This window comes from Stegodyphus dumicola, chromosome 4 (genome assembly GCF_044657685.1).
Source record: "Stegodyphus dumicola isolate Sdum_Otavi_A_Nest chromosome 4, ASM4465768v1".
NCBI classification, from domain to species: Eukaryota; Metazoa; Arthropoda; class Arachnida; order Araneae; family Eresidae; genus Stegodyphus; species Stegodyphus dumicola.
In genome coordinates, this window is record NC_140771.1 from 118,935,140 (window position 1) to 118,959,200 (window position 24,061).

The 24,061-nt window shown below is 32.5% G+C and overlaps 1 long non-coding RNA gene across 1 annotated transcript; it reads left to right on the forward strand.

Moving 5' to 3' along the window:
• Positions 1-1,109: 1,109 nt before the first annotated feature.
• On the forward strand, positions 1,110-23,217 carry LOC146997663 (uncharacterized). Its single transcript, XR_015040757.1, has 3 exons — positions 1,110-1,244; positions 11,527-11,756; positions 22,620-23,217. It is a non-coding gene; the product is annotated as an uncharacterized LOC146997663 (long non-coding RNA).
• Positions 23,218-24,061: the final 844 nt, after the last annotated feature.

Genomic DNA, 24,061 nt, shown 5'->3' on the forward strand with positions numbered 1-24,061 from the left:
GTTCAAATCGATTAACTATTGATTCATTAATGTAAGGATATTTCTCTGTGAATTATTTATCAGTGGGCTTATTTCCATGTGAGCATACTTCTGTGTGAAGTTTTTTCCGTGTCAGCATATTTCTAAATGAGCATTTTTCCATGTGAGCTTTTTTCTATGTGGGCATATTTCTATGTGGGCTTTTCTCCTGTGAGCATTATTCCTGTGGGTTTTTTTCCTAGAACCATTATTGAGAATCCACAACATTTTAATTATCTTCATTTAGAACTTTATTTCTAAAAGCCTCTCATAGCCTTTCTTAAATTAGAGTTTAAACTGTCATTTTCAAAATGATTACTGTAATACAAAAGTACAATTAGAATTAAACTAAGCTTCTGTATTTTCCATCCCCTTACCATACAGTTAGAAGAGAAATATTACTGTTATGAGAGGAAACTTCTGTAAAGAATAATCTGTAAACTTCTGTAAATACAATTGGTCTCACGAATTTAATTGTATTGCGCATTCATGTAGATAATCTTAAAATATTATTAAGTAATTGCAGAACAGTTATGAGCAGTTTTATTTTAATTGCTTCTCTTTGCTACGATTTGAATGCAAAAAAATTATAATTAAATACAAAACACTTAAAATAATTTATCTCATAATAAAAAAAGAAGAAACTATAATAAAATATTTTTTAACTGATATAAATTATTTAAAATTCCTTCTACGCTGTACCAACATCCCCACTACATTCTAGTACCAACTGAAAGAAATTAAAACTTGTGTAAAATATGAAAAATAATTTATACTCAAGATAACATTTTCTAAACGCAGATTCCTTAAAATTGTTGACAGTACGCAACATACATGCCAGAAGCAATAACACATTGAATGCGAAAAAGAAAATTGCAGCATTGACTGTTTCCGCACTTTCTTTTCAGTACTTCAAAGCATTCAGCTTCTTAATCTCTTCCATTTTGCTTGCATTATTTGTTAGAAATTTTTACAGAACTCACTCCACCTGTGCATAGAACGAGGGCGAATGTTTACATCCCGTAATCATCATTCGATCCTCCAGGCCATAAGAGCCCTAATTGCATGAAAAGAAAAGCTAGCAAAAAAGAAAATTTCCGGAAGTTTTGAGATTTTTCCACTTGTTCATTCGACCAGAAAAATAATCACCGGTTTATAAACTTCATCATTTACAGGGCTAACCATAATATTCTTGGTCGCTGTGGTGGCAGTCAGTGGAATATCAAGTAAGTCTAATTTATTACTATTGCCGACTGAAATGGATTCTTATGCAATTTATGAAAGTTTTGATATAAATACATCATTTTAATTTTGTTCAAAACTGAATGACGAACGTGTTCGAAAATACAGCTTTACATCATAGTTTTAACAAATTCAATTGTTCAAACATGTTATGAAGCTAGATGATAAAACATTTTACAAAATTTTTTAGTTTGCGAACTGTTTCTGAGAGAAACCTGCTTTAACAGCAGAATTAGAGAGAACTTTTGTTTCATGCCGATTTCATAGCTTGTGCCTGAGTAAACATTCAGTTATTTCCTGAAAACATTTTGTAAATAAAAATTGAAGTAGTGAAAACTAATAACTAAAGCTATCACAGAGAGTTATTTAATTTCTATATAACTGCAATGTAAAATTAAATAAATAAACTTACCTTTTATAGATTGATGATAGACAATATTTACAATCAAAATCTCTGAAAGTGTGAAATTTGTTCTATCCAGTGCTCAATTTCAGATAAATAACACCATGGCTTGAACTCCAGAACTCCAGACTCTGCTTTAAAAAGAATTCAGTTTCAGTCAAAAGCCCTGTCGGTTTAATTATCAAGAAAAACTCTCTAAATCGGAAATTCCAAATAATTACGAAACATTTCTCATTTATTAAATTAAACGTTATGTACTGTCTCTCTGGTTTCTTTTTTGCATCTGTGCATGGAAAATTGAATACATGGGATTGATAATTAAATATAAAATTTGCTGCTAAGATTCTATTTAATTAAAATTTTAAATCAAATTTTATTGCAAAAAAAAATTTAATTGTAATGTAGACTTCTCATACATAATTTCTAGTCTTTTCGCACGCATGATTAAAAGTGTGCATATAATGCATAACCGCGCAACTGTCGGCAAAGTTTAAGAAATAGAAATCTGATGTGAATACCACATGACTTCCTTGCACGGCCTATTAAATTATGCGCATTTTTTGCTGCTCTTCATTTAAATTACTTTCATCGAATTATTCTAACTTAACCGATCCTTCAAGGCAAGTTGAAAATGGCATCGAAAATTAAAAATTTCGAAATTAAATACCTCTGTCAGTTTTTGTCGTCGGGAGTATTATTTTTTGTACTTCTTATTTTTGTTTTTAACTGGGAGACCACATTAAAAGTTAGATTTCTCTATATGACCAAAGTTTTTTTTTACTTGGCATAGGCAAAATATTCATATTTTCGTCATTTAAAACACTTCTGTTAATGGAAGTGTAGGAATACGACCAACCAATGCAAAAATAAAGGTCGGATAAGGAATTTTAAGCCGGGTAATACATATATACTTTTGATATTGCCGAATGCAATGAAAAAGAGAGGTGCCCAACTAGATATAATAGCAGTCTCATATACAAGTTATATGGCTAAATAATGTTTCAAGGTACAAACGTACGTACATACAGATATTAAGAAAAAATAAGTTTTGAATCCATTTTACAGTCCTTTTGCACTGAAAAGTCCTCTATTCTCGCCGTACATACAGACATCACACAAAAAAAATAGTTAAAAGAGATTCGAATCAAAATGGATATTTTCGTTGAAACCTGATAGCGGAAATTTTTCGCAATTACTATGCTTTTAATTCATACACAAGGAAGTAAAAATGTATCAAACTCTAAATTATACGTAAATATTTTGCCTCGATGCAATAATTATTTCTTTTTTTAATCTGAAAAGATTCAGATTCGAAAGGTCTCCCAAGATGGCTCCTTTAATGTTCAGTATGGTTTATCAGTAAAGATTATCATTAGAATGGCCCATATGAAATAACAAAACATGTTATGAGAAATTAGATGAATATACATTTAGTATATACATTAATATACTACATGGGAATGTAGTATATTAATATATACTACATTCCCATGTAGTATATTAAGTGAAATAATACGTAATGCAATTCTATGAAAATATTTAATGTTTTTAATTAAATATTAGTCGAATAAATTAATTGAATTAAATATTAATGAATTAAATGCAATTTTATTTAAATCAAACATATTAAAATGTAAAAAAATAATATTCGTAAGAATTGCGTTTATTGCGTTAAAACAGTAGTTTAGTTTGTTAATCAAAAGACACAGATCAAATTTGAAAGCTAAGACATCCCTCCCTTTAAGCAGATAACCCTAGTGTGCTTTGCCATAATTAAAATAAAATCCAGATCACAGCATGGCTCATTTTTTTATGTTGTCCGTTTGCGTTTCATCGCCATCCTCAGTATCACTGCAGATTTTATTGTTCTCCGGATCTACGGTACGAATTTTTAATGTTACCCCCCCCCCCGTCATGCAAAACTTGGAAACTTGATTCGCTGTCTTCCACGTTCATCTATTGCAAAACATCATCATTCTACGCTTTGAAGCATGTTTACAAATTCGCTGTTAGTTGAAAGTGTTGCTTCCATCTTTAAAATACTCAATTTCGTTGTTAACCATAATACACGTCAGAAAGACTGATCACTCGAAAGAAAAATTCACTGATGATAGAATTCGCGAATGTTACGGATTTCCGCTGTAGCCTTTTTAATGTTATTGCATTCTTCCAATGATTTTTTTTTAACTGATCGCTGGCTCAGTTAACAGAGAACTCGGTTGATAAAGGTCCGGTTAACAGAGGTACTACTGTAAATTAAATGATTCCAAATGATGGCAATAATAAAACGTACGAACTAACGTAGATTAAGAATTTATAATGGCTCAAAATGCAACAGGTAAACCGAAAGCATAAATGGAAAGTTTAATTTTTAAACATCTGCCACAGTTAATAAGTAAAATGCTTAAAAAAATTTGATGTCTACACTACATCTTCCTTGTACGGAATATTGAATTATACGCATTCTTTTCTGCATTTCATTCAAACTTATTTCTTCAAATTTCATTAGAGATGTATTGCTCATTCAATTAATTCAGTTTCACTTCACGAGAAAGCAAAAATACATAAAACCTCTAAAATTCTTTATTAAAAATTAAACAATATAGAAAAATATAAAACACCAAATACATTTAAAGTAAATAAGAAACACAATTTTTAAAATTAAAATTAGAATTCGGCCAGCGGACGAAAAGGCAAATTTTTCGGTGCACAAAACTCAAAGTTTACTTTTGGTCCCACTCCACAAAAAGACAGTAAAGGTGAAGAAATTGACTTAATTCACTATTCTGCTAAGTTTCAAATGTAAGCAAATATGGTTGCTTTGGTAAAAAAATTAGGCTTAGCCGCACTTAAACAACTTTTAAATTGTTGATAATTCTACAACCATTGCATGCAGATTAACTAAAGGCATAAAAACTGTAACCGGAAGATAAGAACAACATAATTCAATCATTTTTAAAGCAAAAAAAAAAATGGACAATTTATCAGCATATAAGAATTTTAAAAAAAACTGAGCTCACGGAGCCGAGTAACAGAGTCTGTATACATACAATACATATACATATGTGTGTGTGTGTGTCATGTTTTAAGGCGTAGAAAAATGAATCCGGTACTTTTTAGCAGATTTCGACATTTGTCAAGCTGAGAAGAGAACAGTGGCTGAAGGCAAAAGCTATGATGATGCATTTAACACAACTGAGCTTGAAGTATCATAATCTTTATTTTTTTGCATATCAAATCAGCCTTTTGCACATAAAATATTTTCAATCATAACTGAATGCAATAATTTCCAGGGCTTTTACAGTATGACGTTATTTTAGATGAGTAAGGCTAGCAACAAAGCGTCTTGCCAGAAGGAAAGCTTAAGCGAAAGTGGTGCCGCAATTCAAAGGAAGAAGTTCGAGTTAGAAAAGTTCTGTTTTACAATCATTTTGATTGGACAAGAAATATCTGTAATTAAACGTTACGTAACATGGACAGATCTTAAATTTGGCAGAACAGATGAATTTAGGGGGAGAACATAAAATATCTATATATAAATATGTAAGATAAAAATGTATGAATCAGAATTATAATATAACTATAAACATTAATTCTTCTTCTCTATTCTAAAATCGTAATAACTTATCTGCATTGCGTCATTCAAATTAATCATGCGATCTTATGTAACCGTTAATACCAGATGCCTCGTGACGACCAATCACCGAATTGTAAACCAAAACTTTTCTCTTTGCGTACTTCCATCTTTCATAACTACGCACTTCAGCTTTTGCCCTCTACTCTGCTAAGATGTAATTTCGCTGGCTTGCTTTCTATCTTAACAATATATAAAAATGTAAATCTTGTGTGGAAAGGCACGACTAGTGCCTGCCAAGTGATTGTGGCCACAAATATCAATTGGAAATAAAAATGGAATTAAAATCGCTTCTACTGCCAAGTTTTATTTACGAAGTCAACACATTAGCTTACGAACCAATCAGATTACTTCCTCTTCAATATAGGATAACTACGCATCTACAGTGCTCCGTCATTTCCTTGTACTTTTATTATGACATATATATATACAGTGGTGGCCAAAATTGTTGACACTTTTGGAAATTTTTATGTTTTTGAACTTTGTATGCTTATAGAAAATGTTACGTTTCGCAAAATGCAAACTTGTATATATTATTTTTAAGAGAATTTATTACTGAATTCAATACAAAACACAAAATTCAATTATTTGCAACACAAAAAAGTTATATGTACTTCAATATAAATAAAAAACACAGTTATGAAGTGGTTTGTAATGTCTAGCTTTCCTGGCCAATCACTGTTTTAGTTCTGAGAACCAATCAAATGTTAGTAACTGCCAGTAGAAGCTGACATCATGTTTACACTTGAAACAATTCATTATTTTGCTTTGTTCTGTAGAAGGAGGACCTATTTCTTATATACTGCAATTACAAGTAGGAATTTATGTAAAAATTTTTAATATTTAGTCAAGAAGCAATGACATCAAAAAAAAGAGTAGATTGGACACCTAGAAAGAGAAGTAATATTATTGTGTTACGAGAAAGTGGTCTTAAAGTGGTCTTTCCTATGTTGAAATTGCAAGACAGGTGGGTGGTTCAGTGACTACATCTGGAGTACGAAAGTTTTGTTTACGATATCAGGAGACAAATTCAATAAAAAAACAAAGAAGAAAAAGGCCGAAAAAGAATTATTGATGACAGAAGATAAAAAGACTATGTCTCCAAGATAGAAAAATGTCATCAGCGGCCATCAGAACTGATCTGAATGATGCTGGTGTTTCTGTCAGTTCAAGAACAATCAGGAGAAGATTAACAGATATGGGACTGAGAGGTAGAATTCCACGAAAAAAGCCTTATCTTAATTTTCAGCAACGAAAAAATAGACTACAGTGGGCAAAGGAACACATTAATTGGACAGATGATCAGTGGTCACAAGTTATATGGAGTGATGAAACTAAGCTATCCTTGTTCGGTAGTGATGGGCGAAAATATGTAAGACGTAGAATAGGAGAAGAGCTACATCCTGACTGCATTCAAGCAACTGTGAAAAACCCAGTTAGTGTTATGATTTGGTCATGCATGTCAGCAGATGGTATTGGTCGCCTTCGTGTCATCGATGGGACACTGAATGCCAGAAAATACATTGACACTATTCTAGAACCAAAACTTCTATGTTTCATCAGAGATCTCTTTCCCAACAATGCTTCGTTTATTTTTCAGCAGAATTCTGCTCCTTGCCACACGGCCAAAATATCGAAAGAGCGGTTTCGTACAAAGAGCATTAAATTGTTGTCATGGCCAGGAAACAGTCCTGACCTCAATCCCATCGAAAATTTGTGGCACCGTTTGAAAACTCTTGTCCGAATGAGGCGCCCATCAAATAAAAGGGAACTAATTGAGGCTATAATTGTTTTCTGACATCATGTAATAACGAAAGAAGAGCTTAAAACTCTTTTCAGCTCAATGAAACGTCGATGTGAAGCTGTAATCAAAAATAAAGGGTACCCTCCTACTAAGTACTGATAACTCACTGCAATCATCACTATCTAATGTATATCGATAACAATTATCGTTTAACTTTTTTTTGTATTGCAAATAATTGCATTTTGTGTTTTGTATTGAATTCAGCAATAAATTCTCTTTAAAATTATATATACAAGTTTGCATTTTGTGAAACGTAACGTTTTCTATAAGCATACAAAGTTCAAAAACATAAAAATTTCCAAAAGTGTCCACAATTTTGGCCGCCACTGTATATATATATATATATATATATACTTTAGGTTCAGCCGATTGCAACCAAAAAGGGAGATGCACAACTACATGTTATAGCAGTCCTATATACAAAATTTCAACGTTCTGAGGTTACTCGTTTCTGAGTTATGCGAAATACATACATACACATGTCACTAAAAAATGTATTCTGAATCCGTTTTAAATCCTTTTTGCAAGCCGTTTTTTTTTCGGGGGGGGAATCCTTTATTCTGTCCTTACGTATAGATGTCAAGCAAAAACATCGTTAAATTGCATTCGATAGCGATCAAAATGGATATTTTCGTTGAAATATGATACCCGAAAATTTTCGCGATTACAATACTTACTTTACTTCGCATAAGGAAGTAAAAGAAAAAAATATTTCTTTGAAAGAATCATAATTTTGTAACCGTTCTTTTATAAACACAAACGTTGGCTAACTCTAGAATCTTTTATAAACAAAGCACAGAAATAGTTACAAAGAAAATATTATGGTGATTCCTATCATATTGTTACCTATATGTTTTACCACCAATCCTCGCATTCCATATCACAGATTATGTTCTTACTGCATTAATATAAAAATTAACAAGACATAGTGCACAATAAAAATTAAACTTTATTTCGGAGCTTCGCGCACGCTCCCCGACAGCCGGTCTGTTTCGCTAAGAACGAAAAATGTAAAATAATTTAAATGGTTTAGGGAAATCGTTACCGGCAAGAACTTGCAGTTAATTTGAGGTCCTGGAATAAATGAAAAAAGACGCAGACTGTTAGAAATAGCAACAAAGAGTAAGGCATAACAATATATTACTAAACCAAAATTATGAAAAACTTTTTTTTATTATTTCGAAGGTTTAGATTTTTACATCCGCAGTTCAAGTAATTCCATTCTGTTCTATACACCATTTTCAAAAAATACATTCTTTGCATTGATAATGAACTTCGGAACATTTCTTACTACTATTACCATCCAGTTTATGTACCTGTACCAAAAGAAATTATTCTTAACATAATACTTCCAAACTTTGTTATTTGCTACCCTAAAGTATGTTCAAAATCTATTTCTGTATATTGTATAAATATATATTTTATATTTCAACGAAAATATCCATTTTGATCGCTATCGGATGCAATTTAACGATGTTTTTGCTTGACATCTATACGTAAAGAGAGAATAAAGGATTTTTTCCCCAAAAAAAACGGGTTGCAAAAAGGATTTAAAATGGATTCAGAATAAATTTTTTAAGTTACCTCTGTAGGTATGTATCTCGCATAACTCAAACACGAGTATCCTCAGAACGTTGAAATTTTTATATATAGGACTGCTATAACATGTAGTTGTGCATCTCCCATTTTTGTTTCAATCGGCTGAACCAAAAGTATATATATATGTGTGTGTGTAGGTGTGTGTGTGTGTCTGTAAGATATGACAAAATACGATAGCTGCTTTAAAAATAATTGGCGACCTTAAAATTTACGGTTCTGGATTTTATGTTCTCCCCCTAAATTCATCTGCTCTCCCGAATTCAAGATTTTTCCATGTTACATAACGCTTAATGCAGATATTTCTTGTACAATCAAAATGATTGTAAAACAGAACTTTTCTAACTCGAACTGAAGCCTTGCCCTTATTTCTATACGATCGTCAGTGGCGTAGCGACGGGGGGGGGGGGGGGGGGGGCAAGGGGTGTATGATGCCCCGGGCGCCGCTCGCAAAGGGGCGCCAAATGAACTCCAAACAAGATTTTCCGGAAAATTTCAGTTTTTATTTTGATCGATTTTGGAAAAATATATTTAAAATTAATAATTATTGCAAAATAGTTAATTATTTCTTTTCTTGGTTTGTCTGATAAGATATGTAATAAAATGTTTGCAGTACTTCAACCAAATATCGCTGCATACAAAACGTTCTTTCTGATGACTTTCTTTCTCTAAAATAGAAATACTATATATTTAGTTTTTTTTTTTTTTTTTTTTTTTTTTTTTAACGAAATGCGCATATAGCTCCCGCTTTTTATTTTAAAACGATAACACGACTTTGTCCCGAAATTTCTCAAACATATTCAGTTTCCAAAAAGGATTCCATATTCTGGAAATGACATTTTTGGAAACTCCTAACACTTCCGCTACAATGGATTTCGTTTGACTCTCTTGTAAACGACTGATGGCCTTCCTGACTACCGATTCAATTAAGTCATCTTGCTGAGCCTTCATATATTCACTGCTACAAAGTATTCAACGCGTGTCAATTGTTTTTAATCTCTTACTACAAAGGAATGCTGCAGGTCGCTCCTTACTCCTTATCTAATACGCATAGTTTTCGACGTAACAGACTAAATTTGCTTATTTTGCAAAGGTTATAATTTTCCTTTATAATCTCTTCTATTTCTTTTTGTTAAAACTTTTTATCGATTGTATAATTATTTCATACCGAACTCACAATATCCCCTAATTGTTTTGAGCAGTGACTGTGACTGCAAGATATTACTCCGTAGTAGAAAAGAAATTGAATCTAAAACTCCATTACAGATCTATAGAGAAAATGTTCTTCCAAACCTAAGAGTCACACTTCAAATACTCCTTACGATTTCATTATCAAATGCTAGCTATGTACATTCGTTCAGCAAATTAAAATAAATTTTGAGTATTTACAATCAACGGTGGGACAAGATCCCCTAAGCCATCTAGCATTTTTAAATGCGGAAAGAGAAAAATTTGAAAGGATCGCCTTTGATGAAGTAATTGATAAATTTCCTTCATCTGAGGCAAGAAAAATGTATACATAGTAATTAATTTATTAATGTATTATAATATATTATTATTAATAAATATATCTATTTATCTGTAATATATATTAAATTTTTATTTGTTTAAAAATTGTACTCTTTTAAAAACAATTATATAAATATGTAAAATAAATAATACCTTTTTAACTAATTTCAGATCATCGTATGTTTGAATTTTCATTCGACACAGATACATTTCCGAATCCAGGGCTAGTGTAGTTAGGTAGTGACTATTCTTAACATGTTTTAGAGTATTTTTATGGCAGATTCAGCATTTTATTATTATTTGGATTATTTTCTTATTACGAATATATTTTATACATTATATTCTATTATTATATTAATGTAAGTGTTTTGGGGAGGGCGCCGAAAAGGTATTTTGCCCCGGGCGCCAGTTATGCTCGCTACGCCACTGATGATCGTATGCATTATAAAGAATAATAAGTGAGGAAATCCAAAGACCTTTTTAGTCACGTAAATATTTTGATGGTTGGCTGTTTTCCTTTAGAAGTTCAGTTACTCACCACTTTGTAATATAATCACAGCCATAATCCAGGACTGGATTAACTATAAGCAATATAAGCACGTGCTTAGAACACCAACGGAAAGGAGCACCACAAAAAGATCTTCAGATATTCGGAAAAACGAGCACGAAAAAATTTCCTTTAGCGGTTTTTCCGTAGAACGCATGGTACAGCTAAACTAAAACCGAGAGAGATGCAATAACGAAAAAATTGGCATAAGCCTGTAGGGGTACCAAAATCTTTTAAGTGCTTAGGGCTTCTAAAAGTCTGTATCTGGGACTGCCATAATTAATACATTTCTTTAAAGGATATCTTCCTGATTCGTAAAAATCATGACCAAGATGATCTTGCGCAGATTCTGATCTTGAAAATCGAGATTCATTTACCTCAAAAGATCAGTGGAGACAAAGAAAATGCTACCTAGCCCAGGAGCCGGAAAATTGAAAAATAATTATCAAATGTTAGATGCAATGGATCTGTCGTTTAAAGAAATGCATTAAGACGTTAGGTGATTACGTTGATATATAGTGGATACTGGAAGTGCTAACACCCCTCGAATAACATCTCCGCCTTAACATTTCTAATAATCATAATCTGGCTTGTTATTTAAATCCAGACTCAATGTATAACACAATTTCAAAGGCCAAAAAAGATTATGAGGTATATTAATTATTTCAACCAAATTAAATGGACCTCCCAATGTAATAACAATTTGCATGCTTAATTATTTAATAATTTCTTACCGTACGCTATAATACAACGCATTGGTTTCCTTCTCTAAGGTATCCCACTGTGCGTGTTGCTCAACAATCATGTTAGCGAGCCGCCTCTTACTTGTAAACCTCGTATTGTGTACTCTGCTAGCACTAGCCACCGGCGGTCACCACGGAGGATATGGAGGAGGTGGTTTAGGTGTGCTTCTAGGAGTCGGTCTGTTGGCTAAACTGTTAGAAGGAAATCACCATTCACACCATCATCATCATCATGTCCATCCAGTTTATGTACCTGTTCCGTAAGTAATTTTAACGAAAACCTCTAAGTAATTACTTCTGTCCAATAAGTTGTCTTCCTTTTGTAAATAAGCAAATGTTTTGCAAAAAGGAAGTAAACTGTGTGTATATACATTTAAAAATTATAATGTGAATCTGTGTTAATACTCATATTTGAAAATAAAATAAGTATATTTACTGTTTTTAGCTGCTAGATACTGTTTTTAAGTGTTTTTAGCTGCTAGAGTCGTTTATATAGTGTGACAGTAAAGCTAATAAAATCCAAACTGAAATTTTATTTTCAAGTTGAATTTAGTGATTTTCTCTAAATATTTACAATATACCTTGTAGAGTCATTAGGATATTTTTATAGCAGGAGTGATGAAAAATGAGCAACGCCCTCGCCGGGAATCGAACCGCGGACCTCTCGAATATGCGCCGAGCGTGCAGACCGCTACACCACGAAAACACGCTAAGAAGGTGGGAGGAATACCTTATAACCTTTTTAAGATGACCTTTATGGAAAAGCGTTGAATTTTCTCTTTTAAAACACCAAGAAATATTAATCAGTAGAGGCAACTCAGAAAACATATAAAAACTACATGATGCATTTCAAAGCTAAACCTAGTTATCTATATAGTTATTTATGTTTAACCTGTGTTGTGTGTCCTACATCGTCTTTTTATTCAACTAGAAATCTAGAATTCAAAAAACATTGACAACAGATAAAGCGTAAATAAAAGGTTTGTCAAAACTATATCTTATCGATACATTAGTAATAATTTTATCTTATTATTATATCTTATTGACAATTCGTAATAATAACTACTTGCGAAGTCTTACAAAAACAAACACTCAGATATATACAACACAACAAGTAAAAACTAAACTCAGTGGCGTTAACAGCCCTAATGGGCCAAGGCCTGCAGCGTCCGAAATCTGCTTTCTTGACCGTGGTCCCGGGGTGCGTAAGCATATGCCCTGAACAAGTGGTCAGCTTGTCGCAGGACCCCCAGTGTTTAGTCCCCAAGTGAACTTGGTACTCATTTTATCGAACCTTGTCCAGCCCGGGAATCGAACCCCGGACATGCGGTGCTGCTGCGCGATGCGCTAGCCACTGCGACACCGGGCCTCACATCACAACAAGTAGCTTTCCAAAAAAAAAAAAAAAAAAGGCCTAATTAACCCGGCTCTAGTTACCATGGCTTTTAACTCTATGCACTAACGAAGTTCCAAAATCACTCTCCAAACCTAGTCGGCACATAGGTCAACCACCCAGGAAATAAACAGCTTTGTGGAGCGTTGCTCCTGCTCTCATACTAACTACGAATTCGCCTGCAATTTAAACTTAACCTAATTTGCATTCTACTGAAGGCTACTGAAAGAGATAGCAATTAGAGAAATTCGATAAAACAAACCTTATAACGAGACCAGAGAAAACATACCTTAATTTAGATTAACTCAATTCGGAAAGAGAAAGGTCTCGGAGAGAATTTGGAAATTAGGAGCAATTTATCGGCGAAGCTTTGTCGCATGGCATAACACAACATGACTTGTTAATCCATGGTTAAGATTCGAGGAAAATCATAACCTTGACGACAATAAGGTTCGCAGCATGACCTCGCATGTACTACAATTTCCTGACTTCTTTATAGTTGATTCTCTCGTCGTCTTTCCCGGAACTTGAAACATCTATGCGTTCGGAAGACCTTCTAATATTGCCCTAAATCTGCATTACCATTTTATAGAATAGTTATTCCATTTGGCAGGACTTTAGGCTACTTCTACGTACGCTTCATAGCTACTACAATGTTCAAAGAATTTAATCTTAACAAAATATGCAAAAAATATAATTTTTTATACAACATCAATTACAAAAAAACCTGACTTATACTCAGATTACGATAGAAAAGTGACGTATGTAATCAAAGCTGCTCTTCGGTGTGGGGAATTAGGCCATCATTCAGTCACGAAATTGAAAAGAGTCTTTGGTGTACATACTATGTGATTTAAATTTCTCTTATGCACCAAGTTCCCGAAATTTAGGACTTGCCGGAATTTATTTCCCGTGTATATGAAAACAACTTTATGATCGAAACTAAAGCATTTTAGTTTAGCTGTAGAGATAAATAATACCTGTACTAGATGTTGAAAATAATCTTTGTGATATAGATGATAAAATACCTACGTAATAGTTAATGGTTGTATCACGCGTTTAAACATAAAATGCAAGTTTTCTCTCTGTTAAGCGGTAAAGCAATTGTTTGCAAGAGCTGTAGATATCTGCATAAATGTATTGTATGTCTGTTTCTGGCATTGTGATAAAAAAAGGTACATAGAGCCATCGAATTTTTAATGACGTAATCTTCCTACGAATATGGGCATGTGGAAGATCAAATTTGAAATTTGTTTTATTACCGATTTCATATTTTGTAAAATTTAACGAATTTTTTATTAACAAACTCAAGGTTTTCAAAGCGAGCAATGGCAACGTTGTACAGAAAAAAAAAAAAATCATTTTTATCCCCATTTTCCAAACATTTTTATCTACGTAAATAAGCGCGCGAGACTCTGTATCGGAAATTCTAAAGATATGCTCAATTTAAAACTATTTTGCGATATTGCTCTTGAACTGAATTTTATGGTTTAAGTGCGAAGAACGTGATATTTAATAAAAAAAGGTAACAGACGAAATGTTAAAAAAACGCCCCTTTGGACGTAATTTAAAATCTGAAACCTTTCAATTGTTGGCGTTGTAGAATTTTATGTTAAAAAGAAAAGAGCTCTGACTGCGGCAGAAAATAGTAATTTCAGTAACGAAATAAATTCGCTTATAATGTTTAATTGTTAGAAGGTTTCTTATCATATAAACAAAATTATGCCATAAGTAGAATATATACATATGTGTGTGTGTGTGTGTGATATTTTAGCAGTCGTGGACATGAATGACGAAGCTTGGCAGCAAAGTCCGGGCATAGCTGTGGTTGAGTGTTAAGGCGGCATCCAATGATGACACAGAAGGATTTAGCTTTTAATTGCACATCTTTATTCCATTTGGAACGGCAGATAACCCGTTCCAAGATTATCTAAAAGAAAGATTATCTGCCGTATAATCTTTCTTTTAGATTAACTTCTCCAAATTACATATCAAATAGTGTTTTAAATTGAATACGATAAAATCTAGGCTTTTGACGTCATAACTATTCTGACAAAGGGAAGATGAGACGCGCAGCAACATAGATCTTAGTAGCAGAAGCAGAGAGGAGCTTCTGACGCAAAATGGCGCGAATTCTCTTTTATAGAAGCGGTTACGTAATAAGCTCGAATGGTCTAGAAAGTACTGGTCTAGGGGAAAGATCCTGAATTGCAGAAAGTTAATTAAAGTTTGCTGGTTCGCATAAAGCAAAGCCGTCCTATTTGTTATATTATATATATAAATTTGCATATATATATATATATATATTGTTGTTGCTTATGCATCCATCGTTCTAACTACGCAGCAAAATCTTCAAGTTATGATGCTGTCCTCTCCAACGCCAATCCGTTGCAACTCCCACCAAGTCATCTTATTTCAATAATAATGCAGTCTTATCATAATAATAGAGTAGTTTTATTACACCTAATATCGCAGCCGGACTCGAACTTCTGCAAAATGATCCATGCTTGACTGAACATTGATTTACGGAATTGCGGATTTAAAAGTGTTCAGTTGACTAGCAATACCAAGAAAGGAAATGAAATATGTATATATATATCGTTTTGCCGTGGCTTTCTAGCGATTAAACCTCCAATTTACCTCTGCTTTATAACTAGTGATCAACAGCTAGAAATAAAAGGAAAATCATTCATCTGAATATATTAACAAGTGGTTCAAGGTTCAGTCTGCGGCATCGATTCTTCGTGTTAACATTTATTCTCCAGCTATTTTATCGAATTAATTAAATGACGTTCTTTTCAGCGGTTCAGCGGTTTTTAAATTTTGCATCTATATTTAGTGTATATTCTTGAAATTGTGTTGATTCGCAAAAGAAAAAAAATATTGTTTAAAAAGCGACTCAGTATTTCCGATGTGATTTTAAATTTAAAGAGTTCATTTAATGTTATTTTAAAAATTATGTATGCTAAACGTTTTTAATTACCATGAAGTAAGTGATTTTTATTTAAGTACTGCTTTGAAATTTAGGTATCTAATGTTGTTTGAATTAGATTTTAAAAATTTAGTACTATTTTATGAAAATGATCAAAATTTTATAATACCAAAATTTAGTTTTTCCTAATTCTTTTGCATAATTAAAAAAAGAATTTAAAGATTGTTAATTATTTTATTTAGGGGAGGTTATTAAAATTACTATAGTAATAATTAGAAATGAGATTATTGTTTAAAAGTTTGAATTTAAAGAATTTTGAATTATTTTATATTTTATGAATGAGTTAATTTTGAAAAACTGGTACGGAAAAATTAGAATATAGAATTGCGTTTTGAGTATAATTTACAAAATATGCGATGTTTAGAATTTTGAGCATAGTTATGATGAACATAAAAATACTAATAATTTTTTTTAAAAAAATTGCGTGTAAGACACAAAGATATGCGTATGGTGAGGGAGTGCTGGTTCAAACCAGAGACCTTGTTTTTACCTGTGTTATTTGTTCTTAGACCCTCCTCATATCAGAAGATATAAACCTTGAAGGCTCCTCTCCCACCTTATAAGTTTTTCATATAATTATTTTTTTATATATATATAAATGACGTGTGTTACTTTTTTTTATAAATGCAATGTAGTGCAACTCAAAAAGGCCAGTTGCCTTTTAACACGGAACGGAGGCATTTACAAACAACTGCCAAAGCAACCCTTAACCACTCATGATGTACATGAGTCAGTTTTAAGTGATTTTGCTTGATAGATGGAAATGTTTGTATTAGAGAAAGCTGTGCGGTTTTCTAGTTCTGTGTAAAACAAGAAAATTAGAAATGCAACAATAACAGTAAAAAAGCATAATTTTAGTAATACTATTATAAAATTTATGATGTTAAAATATTGAAAATTAGTTGTTTTGAAAATTTTGAAATTTGTTGTGATTATTCAAAATACGTAATGTGTGTGCAAAATTTTTATAATTGTGATATTATCCGTAAAGCTCTGCAAAGCCTTCCCTGAAAAAATCTAATTATGTGGACTGTCAAACACAAAGACTTTTGGACATCAAATTTTAATAGTACTCTAAAACAATATTAAAGTTTTTATTTTGCAATTATGTAAATAATTACTTTGCTCAAAATTTCAGGATTTGTATTTTTCAAATTATTTCTCTTCATTCGCTAATGCTTTAACTTTTTCTCTCTTTAAAAAAATTTTTTTAAAAAAAAAAGAAAAGAAAAAACTTTTTCTCTCGTCCAGCCTTTTCTTAAAAGGTGAGGGGAATATGTAAAATATAAAATATCTATCTATCAAAATCTTTCAAATAATAAATTAATAATAGCCCTTTAACTTCCGTTTCATTCTGCAGCAATAATTAATCTTTTATTTGTTTACAAATGAATTTTCATAATTTAAAATTTTAACCAGCTTTATATGAATGAGATAATGTTTTTGTATTTGTTAAATTTCATTCCTTGCAGCAATGGCGCAAGAGAATTATTTAATTTTATTTAACTTTATGTTAGTTTCTTATGAAACAATATATACACAATGTCCATAATTAAACTTGAAATTTGCGAGCAGTCTGTAGCACAAACTATGCAGCGGAATTACATGAAAATTGGATAATGGCAGAATGAAATTATGGGAATTTTACCGAGGGAAAAAAAAAAAAAAAAAAAAAAAACAATGAGTGTCAAAAACCATCCCTGGGTGACTTATCATAGCTTTATTAGGAACATATAAATAATCTATAAAAGTTTACAAAACATGCTCGATATGATGTTCACCATTGTCTGCTACCATCTGGAAGCGTAAAATCGCATATTCGACTGTTGAAAGCAGCATGATCTGGGGAATGTTACGCACATGGTGTTCTGTGCCTTCTTCAAGGTCGGATAGAGATGTGATGGGATCACGGTAGATCATGGCCTTGAGGTATCCCACAGCCAAAAGTCGCAAGGCTTCAAGTCAGGGGATCTAGGAGGACAAGTTGTAGGAAATTGCCAGATGATGATTTTGTCATCACCGAAATGGCGGCGGAACACTTGTTTCTCACAACGGGCGATGTGTGGAGAAACACCATCCTGTGTAAACACTGTGGCTGTATCACATCGCCTTGCCTGAAGAGCCGGAATAACGAATTGCTCTAATAAGGAAGAGTATCGTTGACCAGTGACGGTGGTTTCTTCTTCGAAGAAAAACAGACCCACGATGAAGGTTTCAGTAAAGTTGCACTAAACCGTTACACGCGAAGTGTGTAATCGAATTTATAGGAATTGATGTGGGTTTGTAGCAGCCCAAATATGGCAATTGTGCGTGTTAACCGTACCTTCCATTTGAAAGTGGATCTCGTTGGTCCACAAAATGTCCCATCGCTATTCATCCTGGCGCTCAACTCGCGCAAAAAACTGCAACGCAAAAGTTTGTCGACTATCCAGATCAGCTGGTAAGACCAGCTGCACTAGCCACAATTTATAGAGATAGTAGAGTAAGACCTTTTGAAGAATCTTATGAACCGCGGAACGAGGTTTGTCAACAGATGCTGAAATAGGCCGAACACTGGTGCTGCCTATGGTTTGCAATCTGTCTTCCTCCACTTGCGTCGCTACATCATCCACTAACTGTGTTGCAACACACTTTCGTCCCCTTCCTGGCTGAATCCCCAATGTTTCCGTTGCTTCAAATTTACTAATCATGTTTGTTAGTCCTTGACTAGTGAATGGAAATTTTCATAACCGCTTCAAAGACCGAAATTTCCACAAAGCTTCGGTAGCAGAGTCTACGTTTTGGTAAAACAATGTCACCAGTAAAGCATTTTCCTGGAGAGTCAACGTTATCTTCCTTGACTCGGAAACGAGTTCGTCTGTCGCATTTTGATAGGGTTGCTATACGCGGACAGGATTACTATGGTTACGACATTTGCATATGCCAATAGCTTACATTAAACAAAACCATCTAGTGGAGGTTTTTGGAACTTTTTTTTTTTTTTAATAAAATTCCCATCATTTCACCCAATTTTCATGCAATTCTATTGCATGTTTTTGCTACAGACTGCTCACAAATTTCAAGTTTAATTATGAACACCCTGTATATATTTATATACTTTTGGTGCGGCCGATTGCAACCAAAAAGAGAGGTGCACAACTGCGTGTTATAGCAGTTCTATATAGAAAATGTCAACGTTCTGAGACTACTCCTTTTTGAGTTATGCGACATACATATATATATGTAATAATAAAAGCAAAGGAAATGACGGAACACTGTAGATGCGTGATTAGACACATATTGAAGAAGATTTTGATTGCGTAGTATGCTAGTAATGCTAACTTGGTAACATCTAAAGAACTTGGCAGTCGAGGCAGTTTTAATTCCATTTTTATTTCCAATTGATATTTGTGGCCACAATCACTTGGCACTCTAGTCGTGCCATTCCACAGAAGATTTACATTTTTGATATTGTTGAGATAGAAAGCAAGCCAGCGAAATTACATCTTAGCAGAGTAGAGGGCAAAAGCTGAAGTGCGTAATTATGAAAGATGGAAGCACGCGAAGAGAAAAGTTTTGGTTTACAAGGTCAGTTTCAGTTCTTAATTATTACGTCATCAGAGTTGCGCGGGCCCTAGAGTGATCTAGAAATGACGCAATGCAGAGAAGTTATTACGATTTTAGAATAAAGAGGAAGAATTAATGTTTTTAGTTATTCTGATTCATATAATTTTATCTTACATATTCCCCCCTTCAAAAAGAAAAAGGTGTAGCGACAGAGAAGCCTTTTGAAAGAGAAAGAGTTAAAGCACTAGCAAATGTAAAAAACATAAATCATAAAATTTTTGTCCTGTAAAGTATAATTTATAAATATCAATTTTTTTTAATAAATTTTTAATTTTTAGAGTCCTATTGAATTTTTCAGCATTTCAGTCCAAAAGTCTTTTTGTTTGAGAATTCACATAATCATAATTCTTCAGGGAAGGTTCTTGTTATTACAGAATATCACAAAATAAACTTTTACATAATCATTACTTATAATTAAATGTAATGCACATAAATATGTATGATATTAATTTTCATATTGATAAATTATATTTTAATACCATATAATAATAGGAGTAAGCTTCAGAAATTATGGTTTCACCGTTATTATCTTTCATTTGCAATTCCTGATTTTACCAAACTGGAAGCCTCGCAATACTTCTAAACAAACATATCCATCAATAGGGCTGTCCTCTTGAGCTAACCAGTGTGTTCTCTGTACTGGTGGCCCAGGTTGCCTACACAGTTACTTGAAAAGACCTCCGTTCCTTGCATTAAGGTAACTGGCCTTTCAGAACTGCACTAATACATTCCATAATAAAAAAAAATATATAATAATAATAATAATATAAAAAAATTACACACACTCATAAAATGAGAGCCTCCAACATTATCTTGCATGAAGAGGGTAAAAGGAACAACTGTACAGAGGTAATTACAGGCCTCTGTCGAAGGAACCAGTACACCCTCATCATATTATACTTAACACACAATAACCCTTAAATTTTAACATGCATTTACCATAATTTCATATTACTTATCTGTAATAATTTCACTCATTTTTTTACACCTACTTCATTTTTAGAATAATTATAAAATTTGTATTCAAAATTCTCAACAAAATTTCAAAAACATAAAAACTTATCTTAATATCCATCCCTATGAATAATTTAAATAGATAAAAATTAATTACTTAATTTGCTTACACATAATTATGAAAAATTAGAAAAATTAATGAACAAGAATTTCAGATTTTCTGAAAACAAATTGCAGAAATTTTACCCAATGTTGAAATGAAAACTATAGAATTCGCAGCACATTAAATAATTTAGTTCCTGAGCTGGATTCACACGAATGTATTAATTTAATGTGATTAGACCCATATTGAAGAAGATTTTGATTGCGTAGTATGCTAGTAATGCTAACTTGGTAACATCTAAAGAACTTGGCAGTCGAGGCAGTTTTAATTCCATTTTTATTTCCAATTGATATTTGTGGCCACAATCACTTGGCACTCTAGTCGTGCCTTTCCACAGAAGATTTACATTTTTGATATTGTTGAGATAGAAAGCAAGCCAGCGAAATTACATCTTAGCAGAGTAGAGGGCAAAAGCTGAAGTGCGTAATTATGAAAGATGGAAGCACGCGAAGAGAAAAGTTTTGGTTTACAAGGTCAGTTTCAGTTCTTAATTATTACGTCATCAGAGTTGCGCGGGCCCTAGAGTGATCTAGAAATGACGCAATGCAGAGAAGTTATTACGATTTTAGAATAAAGAGGAAGAATTAATGTTTTTAGTTATTCTGATTCATATAATTTTATCTTACATATATATACCGCAATTGTGCGTGTTAGTTATATATATATAGTTTTCCATGTTTACTGCCTCAGTCTCTTGTTTAGTGGTTTTCTATTTGAATCTTTTTATGTATTTTTAAATTTTTTTTAAATTTTTATTTCTGCTTAAGTATTGTTTTATTTTTGTTAATTTTATGTTTTATAAGTTACGAATGCAGGTCGGGAAAAGGTCTGAGCATTTAAGAATCATTGAAAGTTCTTACTACTTGAAAATTTATTTCTAAAGTAACGGTCCTGCATCTCAAATGTTTCAGAGGAAATTTCAGAGGAAATGTTTCAGAGGTATTCGGAACTTATTGATCAACTTGGTTCAGGGCTTCAAAACACTTTTCCCTTGATAAGTTCTGTTTGAAGCGTTCAACTGAGGAGATCAAAATTTAATTTTGCTGTTTTTATATGTATTGCTTTCCATTTAAAAATTTTCATGTACTACCTTTGGGCAAGACTTTCTTCGAGGTTATGTGTGTGTGTGTATTTAATTATGGCAAAGCACACTAGGGCTATCTGCCTAAGGGGAGAGATGCCTTCGTGGAGGACTTTATAAGGGAAACTGGCTCGTATACACGTTACACATGGGGAAAACCTCGAAAACGCCCATGCAGCCAGCCCGTTCGCGGGATTCGAACCTCGGACCAAACTACCAGTGTTAAGCGACTTTATCGCTCGGTCGCTGGTGGGTCTTCTTCGAGGTTGAATATAGTTAAAACCTTCATGCGGTAAGAATTGTAAACTAGCATAAAACTACAACTTTTTCTCTTTTTTAAAAAAAAATTGCGCGCAGATCGTCTCTTAGTTTTTAAACTTTGATTTTCAAATCTTTTTAGGAAGCTTTGACTAATGACTTTTGAGTTTATATATATATGTATGTAGAAACGCCACGAAAAAAATCCCTTCTGAATCCATTTTAAATCAGTTTTATAATTTTTTTGGGGAAAAGGAGTTCTTTATTGTCCTTACGTACAGATGTCACGCAAAAACATCGCTAAATTGCATTCGATAGCGGTCAAAATGGATATTTTCGCTGAAATATGATACCCGGAATTTTTCGTGATTACAATATTTCATTTACTTTGCACAAGGAAGTAAAAATACCAAGCATGTGTAATATTATTTCAACTACATAATATGGAACAGAATACCTAAAGATTTTATTGTTTAATTTACTACTTCATTCGCCAATTATCCTAAATTATCTTATCTGTACCTTTTTTAATCTTAGATAATACCTGAAAAGCAAAAAGTGCTTTTGAATTTGATCTAAAATTTAAAAATCACAATAGACTTTTATTAAACATTAACAATTTAATTAAATACAAAATCTTTCCAGAATTTTAACTTTTTTTAATATATACTTGCAGAGTGAAGCACCACCATCACAGTCATTATGGAGGATATTCTCATCATGAAGAGTGGTGAACCTGGATGATTTTCAGGAAAAGCATTTGCAGTACAAGAACATCTAATTTTCGTTGCATGCAGTTTTGTTTTCTGCATATAAATTCCGTTGCATGCTTCAGCAAACATCGGAACTCCATATGCGTAATACAGCAGAATTATTTATTTTAAGACTTTTACAGAGATAAGAAACTGCATAATAATTTGTATAAAAACAATTGTTTGAACTGTAAGATGAAAGGCGCCAAGTGAAAATACAAAAAATAAATTATGCAGCTCTTTCAAGAAAGAAGAACAAATATATTAGAACATTATTTTTTTTTAATAATTTTATTTTAACTCGAAGAAGTATATTCTCAGAACTTTCTTTCCATTAACAATGTTGATCAATTCGCATAATATAAGCAAACGAATGTTCGAAAAGTTTTTATATTGCGCAGTAAGAGAAAAAGAGTGAAAATATATGATTTAAGAAATTAGTCTTACAATTAAATTAAAAGAAATATATCTCATAGAATGTCATAAAATTTATGCTGAAATAAATTTCTTTTCGAAAAAAAAGAGTGGTTTCAAATTTGTTACACTTTTCTTAAACGCTAGATTGAAAACTGAATTTGCCAGCAAGCAGACATAAAAACAACTATTTAAGTCAAATACTCAAAATTTTGCTGAAGTGCTAATATCTTTTGCATTGCAGTTTTTAAACTGCAAAAAAAAATTTAAGTATATTTGTATAATTAATATATTTTGTATAATTAAAATTAACTAATGGAGAGCGATGTCTGTTAAAGTTGTTAATTGCCCGAGACCTACAGTGTGATGTTCACTTGAAACCAATACGTATATCATTGGTATGGGGTTGTGCAGTAAATTTATATAGACATTTAAAGTAAAATGCAGTCTATGCATACCGACGACTGCAAGCTGCGGATCTCTTAGTGTCAACCGATAAGTCTCGATTGGCGGCGGAATGCAAATGTATTATTAAGTTAGAATTAAAATGAAGCACATTATTGCTCACCAAGGAAAGATGAATACAGAGATTGGTAGTAATCATTCTTCAAGTTTATTTTGAAGATTTAAACTTCACAGGATTCCATAATGAAACGACTATCTCCCGATACCTTATTTAATTAATAATAACGGTTTTTAAAATAAAAACCTGCCGGTTCCCCAAAATAAACAACTCTAATTTTGAACAATTAACACTTTATTGTTATTGTTTACTAATTAAATTCCTTCTAAGAGTACAAAAATATGCATAAATACAAAAAATAAGCTACTCCATATCAGCATTTCACTGGTTAAATTTTTTACAAGTGTGCTTCCGAATATCATTGAGTTGGCATTCCTCTCAAACGCTGTTTTTTCTACTCGCGAACTTGTGGTCTTCGTTTTAACATTT